We start from the raw sequence: 19522 nt of genomic DNA, 5'->3' as shown, positions 1-19522 counted from the left end.
CAGGGCCCAAGCCAGTGTAGAGCTTGGCAAAGCACAGAAGAGAGGTGAGCAGCAGGTTCCGTGCCAGATTTGTAATGCTGCTGAAGTAAAGGGGTTGTGGCAGACTCTGTAGACTTTAAAGGAAGCCCTGTCACACAGTGACAGTCAGTAGGTGATCTGCCCTATGATGAGACTTGTAATGCATGTTTATGTGAGGGTTTCCCTCTGTGTACCTCATGGAAGACTATCTGTGACAGTCAGGTTGCTTTTTCTGCCGAGTTCCTGTGTACTCCTGTTCACTCCGGCATTCTACCTACAATTCTCATTCCTAGGCCTGCATGGCTGAAGTACTGATAAATGATAACTAAACTGTGCTTTAAGTCATTGATTTCCTTTAGTCTTGCTACATATTAACTCTTGTAGTGCTATTATGTGCTTGTGAGCCTGAGGACATTGTAAGCTGAAGGTGAAGTTCACACCACACTAATAAGTAACACCCCAGTCATGGCAATCTACATGTGGTGCAATAATACTTTATTGCAGCGGATCAGTCACTGTTTTGATGAGTCAACAGTGTGTATCTGCTTCGCACTTTTCATGTGCAGTTCACCCCAATCCATATGTGACTGGCTGCACAGAGCAGTTTTGTCTGAAGGTAGGCCTCTTCCATGAGCAACTAAAGGTGGTGAATAGACCACCTGTCAGCTGCTGCTGTTCACTAACAGGGCGCTTGTTGGCGCTCTGCACAGTTGGAAAGGCGCCCCTCCCATGGAGCTGCGTCCAAGCATGGCAGTTGCTGTCTTGTGATGAGGATGGTTTTAGTTGCCGGGTAACTCCAAATATGACACATGGGGCTACCAAATTCTTGTCGCTAAAGTGTTCTCCACAGATTTTTTTTTTTTTTTTTTTTTTTTTTTTTTCCTTGCAGGGTAGCATGGAGAAGTAGCTGGGTTGGGTGTGACAGGAGAATGCAGGGATGGCACTCTACTTACCGCATAGAGGGATGAGGCGGTGAGCCAATGACAGCTGGGTGCTCACCAAAATTAGCTGGGTGGAGCACCTGGCTAAAAGAGCGTGGGAAGAACACTGGGCCAGGATGCTGGATTGCCCGACAAGGGCAGTTTATCTTCCCGTGGAAAAGAGGTATCTGGTACCGGTGGAGATCACCTGATGTGCTTGCTGGTTGAGTGGCCAAAAAAGCGGCATAAAATGCTTACCGAGCCTCCAGTCAGCGTCTTCTATCCTTCCTGTAGCTCCTAGCAGCTTTCTGGCATCCTCCATGTATGGTTCCCTGGCATATCCCCTCACCTACAGGAAGGGAAGGAGACACTGCCCGGAGGCTCGGTAAGTATTTTATGCCTCCCCAAGTAGGCCTGAAACAATAAATCGAATTTAAATCGAAATCACCAAGATCACAATTTCAGAATCGTCAAAGTGGCGAATATCGCGATCACATCATTTCCACATGTGGAAGTTTGAAGAAGCGCCTTAAAACTTTCCCAGAGTCCCAGTGCACGAAGCGTTTGACATACCTTCCATCCTCTATCGCCCTCTACCGCCTCTTGTGCTTGGCAAAACTTCGGGTTCCTGTATGTCACATGATATACAGGAAGTATGCCGTGCATTAGAGCCTACAGGAGGCAAAGTGGATAGACGGGCATCACTGGACTTGTGCCTGAAGCTATGTCCAGAACTGATGCAACTTGGGGGACAGAGGACGCACAGAGAGAGACACAGGAGACACAGAGGGGGCACAACGAGAGACACAGAGGGGGCACAGAGAGAAAGAGTAGGCACAGAGACACAAAGGAGGCAAGAGAGAGACCCAGAGGAGGCATGAAGAGGCAAAGGGGGCACAATGAGACAGGGGGACAGAGGGGGAACAAAGCTTGATTTGAAGGACATCGTGAATCGAATCGAAATCGTAATTTTGGACAGAAATCGCTCAATTCAATTTTTTCCTAAAATCGTTCAGGCCTATCTCCAAGTTGACCTTATCCCCTCAGGCTTACTGGCTAGTTGAGACTTCTGGTTGCCGGAATTCCAGGACAATGTGAATTATTGTAGTCACCTAAGAGCTTCCTTTACCTCTGGCTGCACAGTCATGATTACCGGTTTTGAAATGGAGTTATATCAGTCTATACATAATGCCCATATGCTAGGGAGTTTTTTTTCCTTTCCATCTGTCCTGTCTGCCATGCTAGCTCAGCCATGGGCTAACATCTGTTGAAGTGTGTGATAGTATATTTGTTGCACATGTTAGCTTCCTTGAGGAAGCACCAAATTGATGTTAAACATGTAGGGAATTTTAGGTGAAATGCACTGTGGTCCAAGAGGGTAGTAAATAGAGGGCTGTGTATGTAAAATGGGACACTTCACCATGGGGAACGTGGGGTGAGTCTGGAGTTTCATTTTTCACACTGGCTGACACTGCCCTGCCCTCATTTAGTGTGGCCCTGGTCTTCTCTCATGCTCCTTACTCACCAGAGAGACTGACACGCAGGTGGGCTAGCCTTCGTGGTCTCAAGTGGTCTAGCAGAGGTATGGTTCTGAGAAAGAAATGAGACCACTTCTGTATTTTGTGGAGTGCAGCCTTACACCCCCCCCCCCTCCACATAGTTTAATTTGACAATGGTTCTCTTTTTGTTTTCTGGGCATGGCTAAATGCTTGTAAGCACGTGCAACTTTTCTGCCCAACAATCGTCCACACTCTGTATTATGCAGGGGAACAGAGGCACCAAAAGGATAAAAGGAAGTTATGAGCTTAAAAACCAAATTCTTGGTAAATAGAGGAGGTAGTGGTGGACTTGCCTCCTCCAAGGAGACACACGACTGTAGTAAAGATGGTCAATATATTTTATGATCTCCAAATATGCAACACGTTTTGCAGGTTATATATTGACTCTTTACTACAGTCGTTGTGTGTCCACTTGGAGGAGGTAAGTCCACCACTACCTCCTCTGTTTACCAAGAATTTGGTTTTTAAGCTCATTCAGCATCCTTTTTTTTTTATCAGTTTTATCCTTTTGGCGCCTCTGTTCTCCTGCATAATATGGAGCCCACCCTGGGTGGAGAGTTGAACCCCCTTTTTTCTCATTTACAGAGAGCGACTTATTCCTGAGTTGGGTCAGGAAAATCTCCCCACCTGCTTTTAAAGTGGTTGCCTAATGGTAACCCTGGTTTGTGAGTATTAACCAGCTGAGCGGTCTGGACGAGCTCAGCTCGTCCAACACCGCCAGCGGCTGCCGCTCAGGCCCTGCTGGGCCGATTTTAATGAAATAAAAAGCAGCACACGCAGCCGGCACTTTGCCAGCCGCGTGTGCTGCCTGATCGCCGCTGCAGCGCGGCGATCCGCCGCGTGCAGCGGCGAAAGAGGGTCCCCCCAGCCGCCCGAGCCCAGCGTAGCCGGAACAAACAGTTCCGGCCAGCGCTAAGGGCTGGATCGGAGGCGGCTGACGTCAGGACGTCGGCTGACGTCCATGACGTCACTCCGCTCGTCGCTATGGCGACGATGTAAGCAAAACAAGGAAGGCCGCTCATTGCGGCCTTCCTTGTTTATTATGGGCGCCGGAGGCGATCGGAAGAACGCCTCCGGAGCGCCCTCTAGTGGGCTTTCATGCAGCCAACTTTCAGTTGGCTGCATGAAATAGTTTTTTTTTTATTTAAAAAAAACCCTCCCGCAGCCACCCTGGCGATTTAATCAGAACGCCAGGGTGGTTAATATCTACTCTAGTCTATCTAATAACCATTTACCAGTACATATTACACTATTGGGGCTCTTGGTGTTCCTTGTTTTTACACTTGGTATGTTGGCCATGTGTATGCATGACAAATGACTAGATGAGCAATTGGTAAGTCTGTTTGCCCGATCCAACCGGCGGTTCAACTTGCATGACTATTGGGCTGATCACCTGTGTACAAGTCATTTGATAGACCTGTACTTGTTTTTGAATGTGGCCATATTGTTCAGTCTGATTCATGCACGCTAGTTGGTGTGCAGAAGTCGTGCAATTGCTTAGTTGGTGATGTTAGGTTGGTTGTGTGGAAAAGCTGCATGTGTGTAGAGCCTTAACAGCTGCTTGTATGGGCAGCACAGCGGCGTTTGTATGTACTCTCCCTTTCTGTGGGGTTTCTCCTGGCACTCCGGGTTTCTCCCACCTCCCAAAAATGTACAGATAAGTTAATTGGCTTTCCCCTAAAATTAGCCCTACACTACATGATGCATACACTACATATAACTACAGTAGAGGTTAGATTGTGAGCCCCTCTGAGGGGCAATATGTGACAATACAATATATACTTCAACAATACGCCGTACAGTGTTGAAGATGCTGGCGCTATATAAACACTAAAAATGGTAATCCCAGGGTGGCTTTTTTTCCCCCTGAAGTGTAATTTTGTATCAAGATTTTCTATGAAAGGATCCTATTGATGAGTTTCCAGGAAAGCCTGGTGTTGTAGAGCAGCATTTCTCAACATTTTATTGGTATGTACTAGGCCTGAACGATTTTAGGAAAAGATTGAATCACACGATTTCTGTCAGAAATTGCGATTTCGATTCGATTCACGATTTTCTTCAAATCAAGCTTTATCACTAATTTAACAATGTGCACAGTAACATTTGCAAACATGCACTGAGAGAAACTAACATTATACTATAAAACTGCTAGTATGATGCCATTTTCTGTCACGTTTGTAAATGTTACTGCATTATGTGAATTTACCAAAACAAATAGCTATTAATCTAAAATGCAATTATGAAAATTAAAGGCAAGAATTGCTTTCAATTAGCGTATTTATTAATAAGAAACATGCATGTGTCTTGCGTGAATATTCTTTATTGTTTTTAACAGCAGTAACTTCTTGTAGAAATCCAGTGCAGTAGTGCACCCCATCAAATGAATGGCGATGTGCCTTGCTTAGGCATCACCAATCCAATCGCAATAGGAAGAAGCAGCCGACACCTGGGCACAGTGGGCACTGGGCGCAGTGTCCACCAATGCCATCCATGTATTTTTAACTCTAAGGGCTGGTTCACACTACAAGAGCTTTTGTAGGTGGCAGCGCTTTGTGATTTTAAAAGCTCTTGCTAATGTAATGCTGTGTGTTCACACTGGAGCCATGTGATTTTGTACAAATCCCCCATGGCAGTGCATTAGCAAGAGCTTTTCAAATTACTAGTGCTTAAAAAGCTCTTGCAGTGTGAATTAGCCCTAAGTTTGCATTATTCAGATCTGTCACATAGGTACACAACGTTTCGGAGCGACTGTCACTGCTTCTCCTTTATCAAGTTAGTGTACAAACTGGTGCCAGCAGTCGCTCTGAAACATTGTTTATCTATGTGACAGATTTGAATAAAGCAAACTTAGGCTTCAATTCATCAAGCATTACCGCATTCGGTAATGCTAAAAACAGCTGACTTAAGGGAGCACTTTAGAAAATGTTAATTCATCAAAGCTGTTACCGAATGAGAAGCTGAAATGACACAGCAATGAGATAAATTACCGACATGTGCTCAACAAATGTTAATTCATCAAGGTTCCCACATTCGATAACACATTCGGTGTTTATCTCAAGCTCTCCCCTGTCGTTACAGGCTTCGAAAGCCTTCTGTGTGACTGTTTTCATGATTAGCAGGAGCAGGCAGCCAATAGAAACAGCCCCTGTTCTCCTGCAAGTGCCGCTGATAGGTCACACAGGCTTCTCCACACAAGCTTTCAGACCCCCCAAGCAGTGAGCAGAGAGAACGGGTCAAAATTTATCCCCAGATTCCCTTCGGTGGTGTAACCCTTTCAGGCCCTGTTTGATAATGCAAAGATGCTGGTGGTGAAATCACCAAGCATGGCATTTGTAATGTCTCCAGGAAGTTCATCTACGTTGTGGCAAATAAATAAAATGTTAAGAAAGACTGATGGACAGATTCAGAGCTGCAGTACAAGTAACAGTAACTATAACACGTTTACATGTAAAGGGATGTCTGGATGCCTTCTATTGTTATCAGCTTGTAACAACACAGAGACATTCCAAGCTGCTCTGCACCACTCTGCTGTTATCGAACAGCCTTTGATGAATTGAAGCCTAGTAGTTCGGTAACTTAACGAACCTCTACCGCACATGGGAAAATATTGATGAATTAGCACAGTGAAGTGTAAAATACCGAATGCGGTATTTTAAGGACTGGGGTTTTGTTATCGAACACCCTTTGATGAATTGAAGCCTTAGACCTATAAATACATGGAAGCTGGTGTTGGCTGCTTCTTCCAGTTAAAGTTTTCAACAGTTACAAATAAAGAACTAAAAGAGCCACCCTCATCCTCAGTAGTGCAAAAAAAAAATCCTTACTTGTTTTCAGTTAAATAACATACAAAACATGTAAACTATGTAAGTGTACCCGAGCTGATGCTCAGGTACAAAATCACATACTACTACTTACCCTGAAACGAGGGAAGCCTATTAAGGCTTCCCTCGCTACTCTGTTCCCCGTCGCTGAGCGCAGCCCCCTGGAAGATTAGTGACAAGGCATTGTCGTTTATCACATCAGAGTCATGCAGCTCCTCTTCCCGCCCGCACATTTGCAGTAAGCCGGAGCCATGGCCTTCGTTTTACTGCACATGGGTCGGTTTGCCGGCTATTGCGTGTCTGTCCAGTACATGATCCAGGAAGGAGGGCCGCACTCTTCAATGGGGGGGGGGGGGGCTTCAGACAAGCAAAATTTACCTCCAATAGGATCCTAAATCTTCCCTCTCTTCAGGGTAAGTATAAGTATCTGATTTTGAACCCGAGCTTCAGATTCATTTAGGAAATAGAAAAATGTACAAACATTTCCCAAAAAGTCAAAAATGGTCTTCTCTTGCCCAACAGTACTGCACTCATGCAGAAACTTTTTCATGAAAAATTACAAATATATATTATGTAAACAAAGGCTGACAGTTGACAGCCTGCCACTAAGTTAGAGTGAAATACAGAACAAATAAAATCTCAGATATAACACAACTTTTTCCTTGACAACTCTACATCACTCTCTTTACAGATTTTTGGTCAAGAAAACCAGCATGTCAACCTTGGATGGTTTTAGACATGCGCGCTGACATGTGACAATATTGCCACTAGCACTAAACAATCTCTCTGATGGTGAACTGGTGGCTGGTATGCACAGAAATTTACAAGCAACTTTGCTCAGCCATGGAAAGTTAACTCTGTGCACTTTCCACCAGGCCAGTGGATCTTGCTCTCCATCAATAGTTGGACCAATCAGGTAGTTGTCCTGTTCAGCTTTAAGAGCATCCTCCAACTGCACAGTGAACGGAGGAGGCACAGCCTTGCTCTTGAAGAAGCTGCCCAGTGACCGCTTTCCCTTCCCGGTGATGGAAGGAGCTGCCTCTGCTGCACCCTGGGACATGGCATCTGTGGTGCTAAGACAGGCCCTCTTCTCATTTCGTGCCACCTGCTCCATTTGCATCTGTACCTTTTTCTTTGATGTCTGGGACATTCTCTGCACTTATATAGTCAGTCTTGAATCTCGGATCAAGGAATGAAGTTATGTCCAGTAGCTCCTGTGTGGCTGGGTCGCTGTATTTATCTTCAATGTAGGCAAGAGCTTTGGACTTTACTTCCTTAGTAAGATCTGTGTCCTCAACATTTTCAGTTAGGGTTGTTGTTCTCAGGAGATGGAGAACTGGCTTCAGGTAGGACACACTTACATATGCTTCACCAGAAAGAGCATCTGTAAATTCCTGCAGAGGTCCGATGGCATTGTTGATCGATTCAAGGACATCTGTGTCCTGCCAAGTGGGAACCAAGTGACGTGTCTTCTTGTCTTCAGACAGAACCTGTGATAACGCCTTCTTCTGCTCAAGCACCCTCTCTATCATTTTTTGCCTTGAACCCCATCTTGTTGCACATTCTGTAATTAGTGAGTGCTCTGGTAAATTAAATTCTTGCTGTGCCTTTTTCAGCGCTGTCTTCTTTTTCCAGCTATGAGAGAAGACACCAACTATTTGTTTGCAAAGTCCAGTTGCCCGCTTGACTCTCGCATCATCTTTCACAGCATTTTCAATTGCAAGATGCAGCCTGGTCCAGTCATTAAGTTCAACCGCTTTGATGACGTTTGCTGCATTGTCAGTTGTGATGCACGTCTGGTCCTCTTCTTTCAGCCCCCAACTTGACAGACACTCTCTCAAACCCTGTGCGATATTCTCTCCAGTGTGGTCAGTGGGAAAGTATGCGGTCTGCAGACAGCGACTTTTCATTTCAAAGTCCTTATTCACAAAATGTACAGTCAAACTCAGATATGGTTCGGTCGCTCTGCTTGACCACATATCGGTAGTTGTGGCGTAATGCTGCACATTTTTCAACTCTGTTACAACTTTTTCTCTACACTCTGTGTACAGCTGTGGGATGGCAACTTGGTTGAAGTAGGTGCGGGAGGGTATCACATATCTTCTGTCCAGCGTGCGGATAAGTTTTTGAAATCCGGATTTAGTGACCGTGTTAACAGGCACCATGTCCCTGGCAATGTAGTGCGTTATGGCTGCTGTTATCTCCCGATGTCTTTTGCTGCCGGAATCATACGGTGTCACACTAGTAAAAGATTCAGTAATTGTAGACTGTTTACTACAGTGGGCCTGAGCATCACTTTCACTTGACTTTTCACCGGACTTTTTACTCATGCATTCCTCATGCAAATGCTTGTGATGATTTTTCAAGTGCCGGTATAAGTTTGTTGTGTTTCCGGTTTTAGTTGCAACTTTAGTGCGACAGGTTCTGCACAGTACCTGTTTCTGTTGCACATCAGTGGTCTCAAACCCAAAATACTTCCAAATGACCGACGTGCTGTTTTTCTTGGAAAGTAAATCTAACTCCGCTTCTGGTTCTGTAGCAGAAGCCATGGCACACATTTCACAACAGGAGGAGCAGGAGCTAACAACAAGAAGACAGTAACAAAGGATTGTTCAGGTCACGGCTTTGCGCTAAGACCGTTACTGTGGTCTATTACCACCTCTGGACGTAGGGGAACAGCTTGCGATAACAACTACGATCACTTTGTGTGAGCAGCAAGCTGGCAACTTAGAGTTCTTCCTTAGCTTTCTGACAGTCTCTGCAGTCCAGGCTATTATCAAGATTAGCCTGCCTTGAAACCACAATTATGGCTTAGGATAGGAATATAGCACCTTACTTTGCACAAATTGAACAGTGCCCCCACTGCAGCTTTGCAGAACGCAGAAAGATCACCACACAGTCACACCACAGCAGCCAGTCATCATTCTCACGCTGTGTGCAGCGTCAGAGGCATACAGAACTTGAATGACCGGGTGTGGGCGGAGTCTGCCGCCAGCCCAGCAAATGATGTGGAAGCGCTGGGAGGAGGGAGTCACCAAGTGATACGCTTTATATATGCTTAGTTCAGTTCCCTTTAAAATGATTGTTTGCAGACAAGTGATTGTCAGCAGACTCAGCCTGCAATCTGCCCAGCTTATGATGTGGACTGGACGGAGGTGCTGGGAGGAAGCCACTGGGACGGAGTGTGAGAGACTGCGGGTGGGCGGAGTCTGCCGCTCGTAACTTAAAATGATTGACAGCGCAGCTAATGTATAGAGATGCTGGAGGTGTGAGTGCCTGTGGGCGGAGCCTACCGAGCAGAGCGCTGATTGGCTGCACACGGTAGTTGGGGGAGAGAGTGAGAGCCGCCTCCATCACGGAAATTACAGGCACTACGCCGCCGCTGCACAGATTGGGAGAGGGGACTGCTGGACGGGCCGCACATGGGGGTAAAATCGTTGTCCAGCTTATGACGTGGACTGGAGGTGCTGGGAGGAAGCCGCTGGGACGGAGTGTGAGGCTGCGGGTGGGCGGAGTCTGCCGCTCATAACAAAATGATTGACAGCGGTGCGGTGTAGAGATGCTGGGAGGAGTGAGCTGCGGCGCCAGGAGTGTGAGAGGCTGTGGGCGGAGCCTGCCGAGCGTAGCGCTGATTGGCTGCACACTGAAGTTGGGGGAGAGAGTGAGAGCCGCCTCCATCACGTAGATTACAGGCACTACGCCGCCGCAAACAACCGCTGCACAGAGCGGAAGAGGGGACTGCTGGACGGGCTGCACATGGGGGTAAAATCGTTGCCATGGCGATCACGGAATCGTCATTTCCGTGATCGTGATTTCGATCCGAAATCGATTTATCGTTCAGGCCTAGTATGTACCCCTTTTAAAACTCTGTACTTGAAAAGTACCCCCCATCATAGAAAACGTTATCACAGGTACCCCTTGACAAATATACAGTGGGTTGCAAAAGTATTCAGCCCCCTTGAAGTTTTCCACATTTTGTCATATTACTGCCACAAACATGAATACATTTTATTGGAATTCCACGTGATAGACCAACACAAAGTGGTGTACACGTGAGAAGTGGAACGAAAATCTTACATGATTTCAAACATTTTTTTACAAATAACTGCAAAGTGGGGTGTGTAATTATTCAGCCCCTTTTGGTCTGAGTGCAGTCAGTTCCCGTGGACATTGCCTGATGAGTGCTAATGACTAGAGTGCACCTGTGTAATCTAATGTCAGTACAAATACAGCTGCTCTGTGACGGGCTCAGAGGTTGTCTAAGAGAATATTGGGAGCAACAACACCATGAAGTCCATAGAACACACCAGACAGGTCAGGGATACAGTTATTGAGAAATTTAAAGCAGACTTGGGCTACAAAAATTTCCAAAGCCTTGAACATCCCACGGAGCACTGTTCAAGCGATCATTCAGAAATGGAAGGAGTATGGCACAACTGTACACCTACTAAGACCCACCTAAACTCACAGGCCGAACAAGGAGAGCGCTGATCAGAAATGCAGTCAAAAGGCCCCTGGTGACTCTGGACGAGCTCCAGAGATCTACAACTCAGGTGTGGGAATCTGTCCACAGTTGGCCTTTATGGAAGAGTGGCAAGAAGAAAGCCATTGTTAACAGAAAAGCATACGAAGTCCCATTTGCAGTTTGCCACAAGCCAAGTGGGGAACACAGCAAACATGTGGAAGAAGGTGCTCTGGTCAGATGAGACCAAAATGGAACTTTTTGGCCAAAATGCAAAGCGCTATGTGTGGCGGAAAACTAACACTGCACATCACACTGAACACACCATCCCCCACCGTCAAATATGGTGGTGGCAGCATCATTTTCTGGCGGTGCTTCTCTGCAGCAGGGACAGGGAAGCTGGTCAGAGTTGATGGGAAGATGGATGGAGCCAAATACAGGGCAATCTTGGAAGAAAACCTCTTGGAGTCTGCAAAAGACTTGACTGGGGCGGAGGTTCACCTTCCAGCAGGACAATGACCCTAAACATAAAGCCAGGGCAACAATGGAATGGTTTAAAACAAAGCCTATCCATGTGTTAGAATGACCCAGTCAAATTCCAGATCTAAATCCAATCGAGAATCTGTGGCAAGATCTGAAAACTGCTGTTCACAAACGCTGTCCATCTAATCCAGGTGTGTCAAACTCAAATACAAAGTGGGCCGAAATTGTACACTGAGACCTAGTCATGGGCCATCCTCAATGTCTACTGGCCACCTTTCTCCCTTATAAAGTTCCTTGGTGTTTAATGGCCCCCCTCCAACCCCTATACAGTTCCCTGGTGTCTAGTGGTCATCCTTCCCCTGTACAGTTCCCTGGTGTCTAGTGGTCACCCTTCCCCCTGTACAGTTCCCTGGTGTCTAGTGGTCACCCTTCCCCCTGTACAGTTCCCTGGTGATCTAGGGCTTCACCTCCAATATAGCTTCCCTGGTTGTGTAGAGTGGGCCAAACATAATGCAAAGTGGGGAAACCACTTGAGGGCCAAATTTAATGGCTCCCGAGGGCCAGATTTGGCCCGCGGGCCGGAGTTTGAAATGTATGATCTAATGTGACTGAGCTGGAGCTGTTTTGCAAAGAATGGGCAAGGATTTCAGTCTCTAGATGTGCAAAGCTGGTAGAGACATACCCTAAAAGACTGGCAGCTGTAATTGCAGCAAAAGGTTCTACAAAGTATTGACTCTGAATAATTACGCACACCCCACTTTGCAGTTAGTTATTTGTAAAAAATGTTTGGAATCATGTGTGATTTTCGTTCCACTTCTCACGTGTACACCACTTTGTATTGGTCTTTCACGTGGAATTCCAATAAAATTGATTCAGGTTTGTGGCAGTAATGTGACAAAATGTGGAAAACTTCAAGGGGGCCGAATACTTTTGCAAACCACTGTATATTTAATCATAGTACATAATGGTTCTAAACAATTTCAGGAATATCTTTTAATTACCCGTATATTACGGCGTAGAAGACTGGGCGTATAAGACGACCCCCCCCATACTCACCGTATAAGACTACCCCTTTTCCAACACACCAAATAAAAAAAAAAAATCATATACTGGTGCTATGTTTAACAGATACTGGTGCTGTACTGCATGTGATAACCAGTGTATAGGTGATTGACTGGTTGGCTTGGCCAACTCTCCCTCTCTCTAAGCTGATTGATCAGCTCTCCTTGTCTACCTGATCATCAGAGTGGTATGGAAGAATAGATCACGCAGTGTCCATAAAACACACCTTTCACCCTTTTGGCCCACCCTTGTATCCTTTTTTACCTCTTTCTCTGCCTCTCAGATCTCGCACATGTGCTCCTGCGCCGCTTCACTACAGTCCTCAGCAGCGAGATCTGAGAGGCGGTAACAGGATAGGGCGTATCCCCTGGCATTAACCATCTTAGCGGTATGGACGAGCTCAGCTCGTCCATCACCGCAGATGGCTGCCGCTCAGGCCCTGCTGGGCCGATTTTAATGAAATAAAAAGCAGCACACGCAGCCGGCACTTTGCCAGCCGCGTGTGCTACCTGATCAGCCGCCTGAGCCCTGCTCAGCCGGAACAAATAGTTCCGGCCAGCGCTAAGGGCTGGATCGGAGGCGGCTGACGTCAGGACGTCGGCTGACGTCCATGACGTCACTCCGCTCGTCGCCATGGCGATGAGGAAAGCCAAACAAGGAAGGCTGCTCATTGCAGCCTTCCTTGTTAGTTCTGATTGCCTTGTTACTTCTGAATGTGTCGAGCGCCCTCTAGTGGGATTTCATGCAGCCAACTTTCAGTTGGCTGCATGAAATCGTGTTTTTTTTTTTTTTTTTTTTTTTTAAATTAAACCTCCCGCAGCCGCCCTGGCGATCTTAATAGAACGCCAGGGTGGTTAATGACACCGTATAAGACAACCCCTGACTTTTCAGATTTTCAAGGGTTAAAAAGTCTTCTACCCCAGAATATACTGCAGGTAACCTACTAATTTGGTGTGGTTTAAGATTTATCATTTCCTAAAACTCGAAATTTGTTCTTGGTTAAGTATATCAAGCCAGAGTACCCCCAGGATCCGTCAGAAGTACCCCTCGGGGTATGCGTACTGCACCCCCTGGTATGGTAAAGATTCTGGCGTACCCACAATACAGATATACAGTATGCAATATTAGTGCACTGTAATTATTTCTAAACCATTTCAAAACCTTTACTATAGCTTCTTATTGAATACTATTTTTTAAGAGCACCACCTTTGACATGGGAGACCAGGGTTCGAATCCTGGCTAGGGTCAGTACCTATTCAATAAGGAGTTCAAGGCAAGACTCCCTAACACTGCAGGGTGGCCTCCTGAGTGCGCCCTTTGTGGCTGCAGCTCTTGAGTGCTTTGAGTCCAACAGGAGAAAAGCGCTATACAAATGTTCGTAATATCATTTTTTTTTTTTTTTTTTTTTTTGTATAGGATTCATCATGTTCTAAAATTCTACATTTGTTACACCTGGTTAATTGCCAAGCTGGAGGACCCCCTGGACCCATCACAAGTGCCCACTGTGGGGTATGCGCGTACCGCATGTAGCTGGTAGTCTTAGCAGTTGCAGTCAGGGCTGTGGAGTCGGTCCAAAAATCCACTGACTCCGACTCCTCAGTTTAGGATTCCACCGACTCCGACTCAGACTCCACGACTCCGACTCCTCTAATTTGCATATTACAATTTTGTTGATTAAAAGTATGTAACATAAAATTCGTCTTATAACTGCCAACGCTTAGGAATTTTACAAGACAACTGAAGTGAGAAGGATATGTAGACTACTATATTTATTCCCTTTAGACTAAAACTAGTCCTTGGTAAGAGTACTTGTAAAAGGTACAAACCGGAACAAAGAACATCTATCAGGCCCTAGGCAATGTAAGTGTGGGTACATGTAAGAATGATGTGCAGGTACTCTGCAGGGGAATGAGGAGATTGTAAACAGACAACACCTCTGTGTTCAATGTGCACAGCATTCTCAGTGGATTCCCTGCAGCTCTGTGGGGAGTGCATATGTAGAGTATAGTACTACTGTGTAACAAAGTAAACCTGAGACAGATGAAATTAAAGTTTTATACATACCTGGGGCTTCCTCCAGCCGCCTTCAGGATAATCAGTCCCTCGTTGTACTCCTCCACCACCTGGATCTTCTGCTATGAGTCCAGGTACTTGAGCCAGTCAGGCGTAGTGCGCATGCACACACTCCGCCGCCAGGAGCATACTACACCTGTGCAGCACTATTGCGCAGGTGCAGAATGTTCCTGGCTGTGGGAGCGGCATGCGGCCGGACTGCGCTGACTGGCTGAATTACCAGGACTCATAGCAGAAGATTCGGGTGGTGGAGGACAGCGAGGGACTGATTAGCCTGAAGGGGGCTGGAGGAAGCCCCAGGTATGTATAAAACTTTACTTTTCATCCGTCTCAGTTACCCTTTAATTTGTAGTCACCAAACATTTTAATAACATATCAAATTATTTGATTTCATCAGCAAAGGGAGTGCGTACATTTGCATAAATCAGCATCAATGCGGAATTATTTCCATCCCGTTGACCATCTCTATTAGTGACACGGCTACACATCAGGCTTTATTCTTACAGCATAGATGTTGTTTAGTATATATAAGAGATTCCTGTGTACGCATCATATATACAGTCACAATCAGATATGTATATCTGACCTTAAAAATACGGGGACTGCTTTATTGAAGCAGCACAAGTAACTAATTTTGATTGGTTTATTTCATTTTTGTGGACAAAGCACAGCTTTTACTGTATATATACATTATTTTTAATGACTATTATCTGAGAAATAGAACATTTTATCATATTTTCTATTTTAATTAGTTACAAATTCATTAGGAGTCGGTGCATTTTTTTTCCGACTCCAGGCACCCAAAATTGCACGACTCCACCTCCACAGCCCTGGTTGCAGTGCTTTGCATGTGCCCTTTCTACAGTGTGATGTTTGTTTAATATATTTATAAAGGCTAACCTATTGCGCAGTGCTGATGGTGCAGCTGTAAGATTCAGTACATCAGTAAATCACATTTTGCTCAGCACTTGCATATGCAATATAAAGTTAATGTATTCCTTGGCCTTTGTGTTCAAAGGCCTTATTGATGAGCTAGTATCTGCCTTGTCCGAGCTCAGATTGTGGCATATGTAGTGATTGTTCCTGGCCGCTATCTATGTAATGTGCATTTGATCTATGTACTGACACATGCACATGGTCCAGTCTTCATATTTGCATACACTATCACTATTCTAGCATTGTTTGCTGTGGAGGCAGGCAGTATGACTGTGCCCTGTATTGATTCATAGCCATGATGGAATGCTAGAGAGAACAATCTGCTCCTTGTCTCTGTGGGATCATTCTACTGTAAAAGCTCTACTAAGCTCCAGTGAGTCTGTTGGCTGGACTTCGTGGTTTAGAATACCTGACATGCCCCCTCCTGTGCTGGATGCACCTAGTGATGTCATCACCCGGCCTCTGTATAAATAGGAATGGTCAATTAGATACTAAGGCCTCTTTTCCACGGACTGTTAGGCAGTAAGATGCCTCTCAAACTCTCACAACTGCTCACTGCTGCCTGGTAACTGCTTGCTGAGCGCACAGCTCAACAGTCTGTGGAAAAGAGCCCTAAGTCAGCGCTGATGCAAATGTGTGGCCGATTCAAATCCTATGCAGACTGGAAATGGATCCATGAAATGCAACAGCTGCTCTGTTTCGCCCATATTCAAGCTGCATGTATTTGCATTTATTAGCATCTTGTGGGCCAGTCCCCTGTGAGCAAGTAGTAATGGGAACAGCTGAATGCCAGGGGAGCAGAGCTTAGTAATGTAGTCAGTGTGGATCTATGGGCACTCTCCAGTATTCAGCTCTGTATGTGAAGGCCAGCCCTGCTGAGATGACCAGAGGCGCTTTTCTAAGTGCTCGTGATTTGAAAAGCTTCTGCTAAGGGAATGCTGTGTAATCCCACTTGGAGCATATTTTCTTTTTTTTATTCTTAAATCGCCCATAGCCTTACGTTAGCAAGATATTTTTCTAGTGGGTCCCAGACCTTAAGCTGGGTACACTTGCATGGGGGATTCAGCGGAGAGGGGGGCGTGTCGAGACTGACATTTAGGCTAGTGGTGTGTGTTTTTTTTTTTTTTTTGTCTTTTTGTTTTTCCTACTATAATTCTGGACAGAGTAAGAATTGCTTTATAGTAGTATAACCCCTTAAAGTTGCTCAATGCATGATTTGCCAAGCTATGTATGGGCAGACTGACCAAGAGACAGATCTCTCTGATCAATCTGTTGGCTGCTTGAAGACCGATTCCCGAGATCTCGAATCACCCCCCCCCCCCCCCCCCCCCCCCAGTGACGCCACCTTCTCTGCCTGGTCGCTACATACCTGGAGGGTGCAGCTCCTCTGGCTTCTCGCTGTTATGGGATCCAGCAGCTTCTCCAGGGAGAGCTCACACTGTGACTAATTCCTCTTCCCGGCAGTGTCTTGCTCCCATAGCAATGCATGCTGGGAAATGTAGTCCTTGGATGCGAATAACTGCAGTGTCACCCGCTGACGTGTGGCTATAAATGCACTGGCTTGATTGCATTATTTTGCAGCTGGAAAGGCGCATAATGTGCATACACATGCAATTTTGCCACCTCCATGTAGAGGGCCAACAGGTTTTGAATACTATTAAAGTAGATAAGCTCTCATACTACATGGAAGTGGAAAAATTGGCCAATAAAAATGGAATGTGTACCAGGCCTCCCAGCACTTAGGTTACTATAGGGTGTGTTAAATGTGCTATAGTTTTAATTTTTTCTTCTTCAAACCACTGTTTGTATAAAGGCTGATGAGCAGCATCTTTCTGGTATGGTTTTAGACCACCTTTTAGCACTAAAGCTGTAATGCAGATCAGCTCCACTTAAAGAGACACTGAAGCGAAAAAAGAATGATGATATAATGATTTGTATGTGTAGCACAGCTAAGAAATAAAACATTAAGATCAGATACATCAGTGTAATTGTTTCCAGTACAGGAAGAGTTGAGAAACTCCAGTTATCTCTATGCAAACAAGCCATTAAGCTCTCCGACTAAGTCTAAAGGCCCATACACACGTCGGATTTTTGCGAACGACCCGTCTGAATGTTCGACCCGTCTGAATGTTCCGTTGTTCGCAGTCAAATCCGGCGTGTACAGACTATCGTTCGGGTGATAAGACCGCCCGGCAGATCGCTGAAAACCAGTCTTATCACCCGAACGATAGTCTGTACACACGCCGGATTTGACGTCGGAACGTTCAAACGACGGGTCGTTCGCAAAAATCCGACATGTGTATGGGCCTTTAGTCGTGGAGAGGGCTGTTATCTGACTTTTATTATCTCAACTGTAAGTGAACTGTTTACTTTTTCTCTGCTAGAGGAGAAGTCATTACTTCAGACTGCTCTGAAAGACTCATTTTGAATGCTGAGTGTTGTGTAATCTGCACATATTATCGAATGATGCAATGTTAGAAAAAACACTATATACCTGACAGGGCTGTGGAGTCGGAGTCGGGCAATTTTGGGTGCCTGGAGTCGGAGTCGGGAAAAAATGCACCGACTCCTAATGAATTTGTAACTGTAATTAAAATAGAAAATATGATAAAATGTTCTATTTCTCAGATAATAGTCATTAAAAATAATGTATATATACAGTAATAGCTGTGCTTAGTCCACAAAAATGAAATAAACCAATCAAAATTAGTTACTTGTGCTGCTTCAATAAAGCAGTCCCCGTATTTTTAAGGTCAGATATACATATCTGATTGTGACTGTATATATGATGTGTACACAGGAATCTCTTATATATACTAAATAACATCTATGCTGTAAGTATAAAGCCTGATGTGTAGCCGTGTCACTAATAGAGATGGTCAATGAGATAGAAATAATTCTGCATTGATGCTGATTTATGCAAATGTATACCCTTTGCTGATGAAATCAAATAATTTGATATGTTATTAAAATTTGATTTGGTGACTACAAATTAAAGGGTACCTGAGACGGATGAAAAGTTTTATACATACCTGGGGCTTCCTCCAGCCCCCTTCAGGCTGATGTGTAGCCGTGTCACTAATAGAGATGGTCAATGAGATGGAAATAATTCTGCATTGATGCTGATTTATGCAAATGTATACCCTTTGCTGATGAAATCAAATAATTTGATATGTTATTAAAATTTGATTTGGTGACTACAAATTAAAGGGTACCTGAGACGGATGAAAAGTTTTATACATACCTGGGGCTTCCTCCAGCCCCCTTCAGGCTAATCAGTCCCTCACTGTCCTCCACCACCCGGATCTTCTGCTATGAGTCCTGGTAATTCAGCCAGTCAGCGCAGTCCGGCCGCATGCCACTCCCACAGCCAGGAACATTCTGCACCTGCGCAATAGTGCTGCACAGGTGTAGTATGCTCCTAGCGGTGGAGTGTGTTCATGCGCACTACGCCAGACTGGCTCAAGTACCTGGACTCATAGCAGAAGATCCAGGTGGTGGAGGAGGACAACGAGGGACTGATTATCCTGAAGGCGGCTGGAGGAAGCCCCAGGTATGTATAAAACTTTAATTTCATCTGTCTCAGGTTTACTTTGTTACACAGTAGTACTATACTCTACATATGCACTCCCCACAGAGCTGCAGGGAATCCACTGAGAATGCTGTGCACATTGAACACAGAGGTGTTGTCTGTTTACAATCTCCTCATTCCCCTGCAGAGTACCTGCACATCATTCTTACATGTACCCACACTTACATTGCCTAGGGCCCGATAGATGTTCTTTGTTCCGGTTTGTACCTTTTACAAGTACTCTTACCAAGGACTAGTTTTAGTCTAAAGGGAATAAATATAGTAGTCTACATATCCTTCTCACTTCAGTTGTCTTGTAAAATTCCTAAGCGTTGGCAGTTATAAGACGAATTTCATGTTACATACTTTTAATCAACAAAATTGTAATATGCAAATTAGAGGAGTCGTGGAGTCGGAGTCGGTGGAATCCTAAACTGAGGAGTCTGAGTCGGTGGATTTTTGGACCGACTCCACGCCCTGATACCTGAAAATAAAAGTATGAGAATATTTTCTTTGCTGCTAATCTTCTAGTAATTATTCATAGTACACAACCAATTCACTATATCATATTTTTTTTTTTTCGCTTCAGTGTCTCTTTAACTGCAGCTATGCTTCTG

The 19522-nt window shown here is 45.1% G+C and overlaps 1 protein-coding gene across 2 annotated transcripts in view; it reads left to right on the top strand.

Moving 5' to 3' along the window:
• Positions 1-19522, top strand: part of PRKAA1 (protein kinase AMP-activated catalytic subunit alpha 1) — a 55380-nt gene that overhangs the window by 11615 nt on the left and 24243 nt on the right. Inside the window, exon 1 of one of the 2 annotated variants that reach the window (XM_068250903.1) lies at positions 13747-13834. The exons of the other annotated variant lie outside the window; for it this stretch is intronic. The gene's annotated coding sequence lies outside the window, so the exon portion shown is untranslated. Of the gene's footprint in view, positions 1-13746; positions 13835-19522 lie in introns of those variants that run through there. 2 annotated transcript variants of the gene reach the window in all.

The sequence above is a fragment of the Hyperolius riggenbachi genome, chromosome 1 (assembly GCF_040937935.1).
Source record: "Hyperolius riggenbachi isolate aHypRig1 chromosome 1, aHypRig1.pri, whole genome shotgun sequence".
Classification (NCBI taxonomy): Eukaryota; Metazoa; Chordata; class Amphibia; order Anura; family Hyperoliidae; genus Hyperolius; species Hyperolius riggenbachi.
Note: the sequence above shows the minus strand (reverse complement) of the source record. Positions and strands in the feature narration are given on the sequence as shown.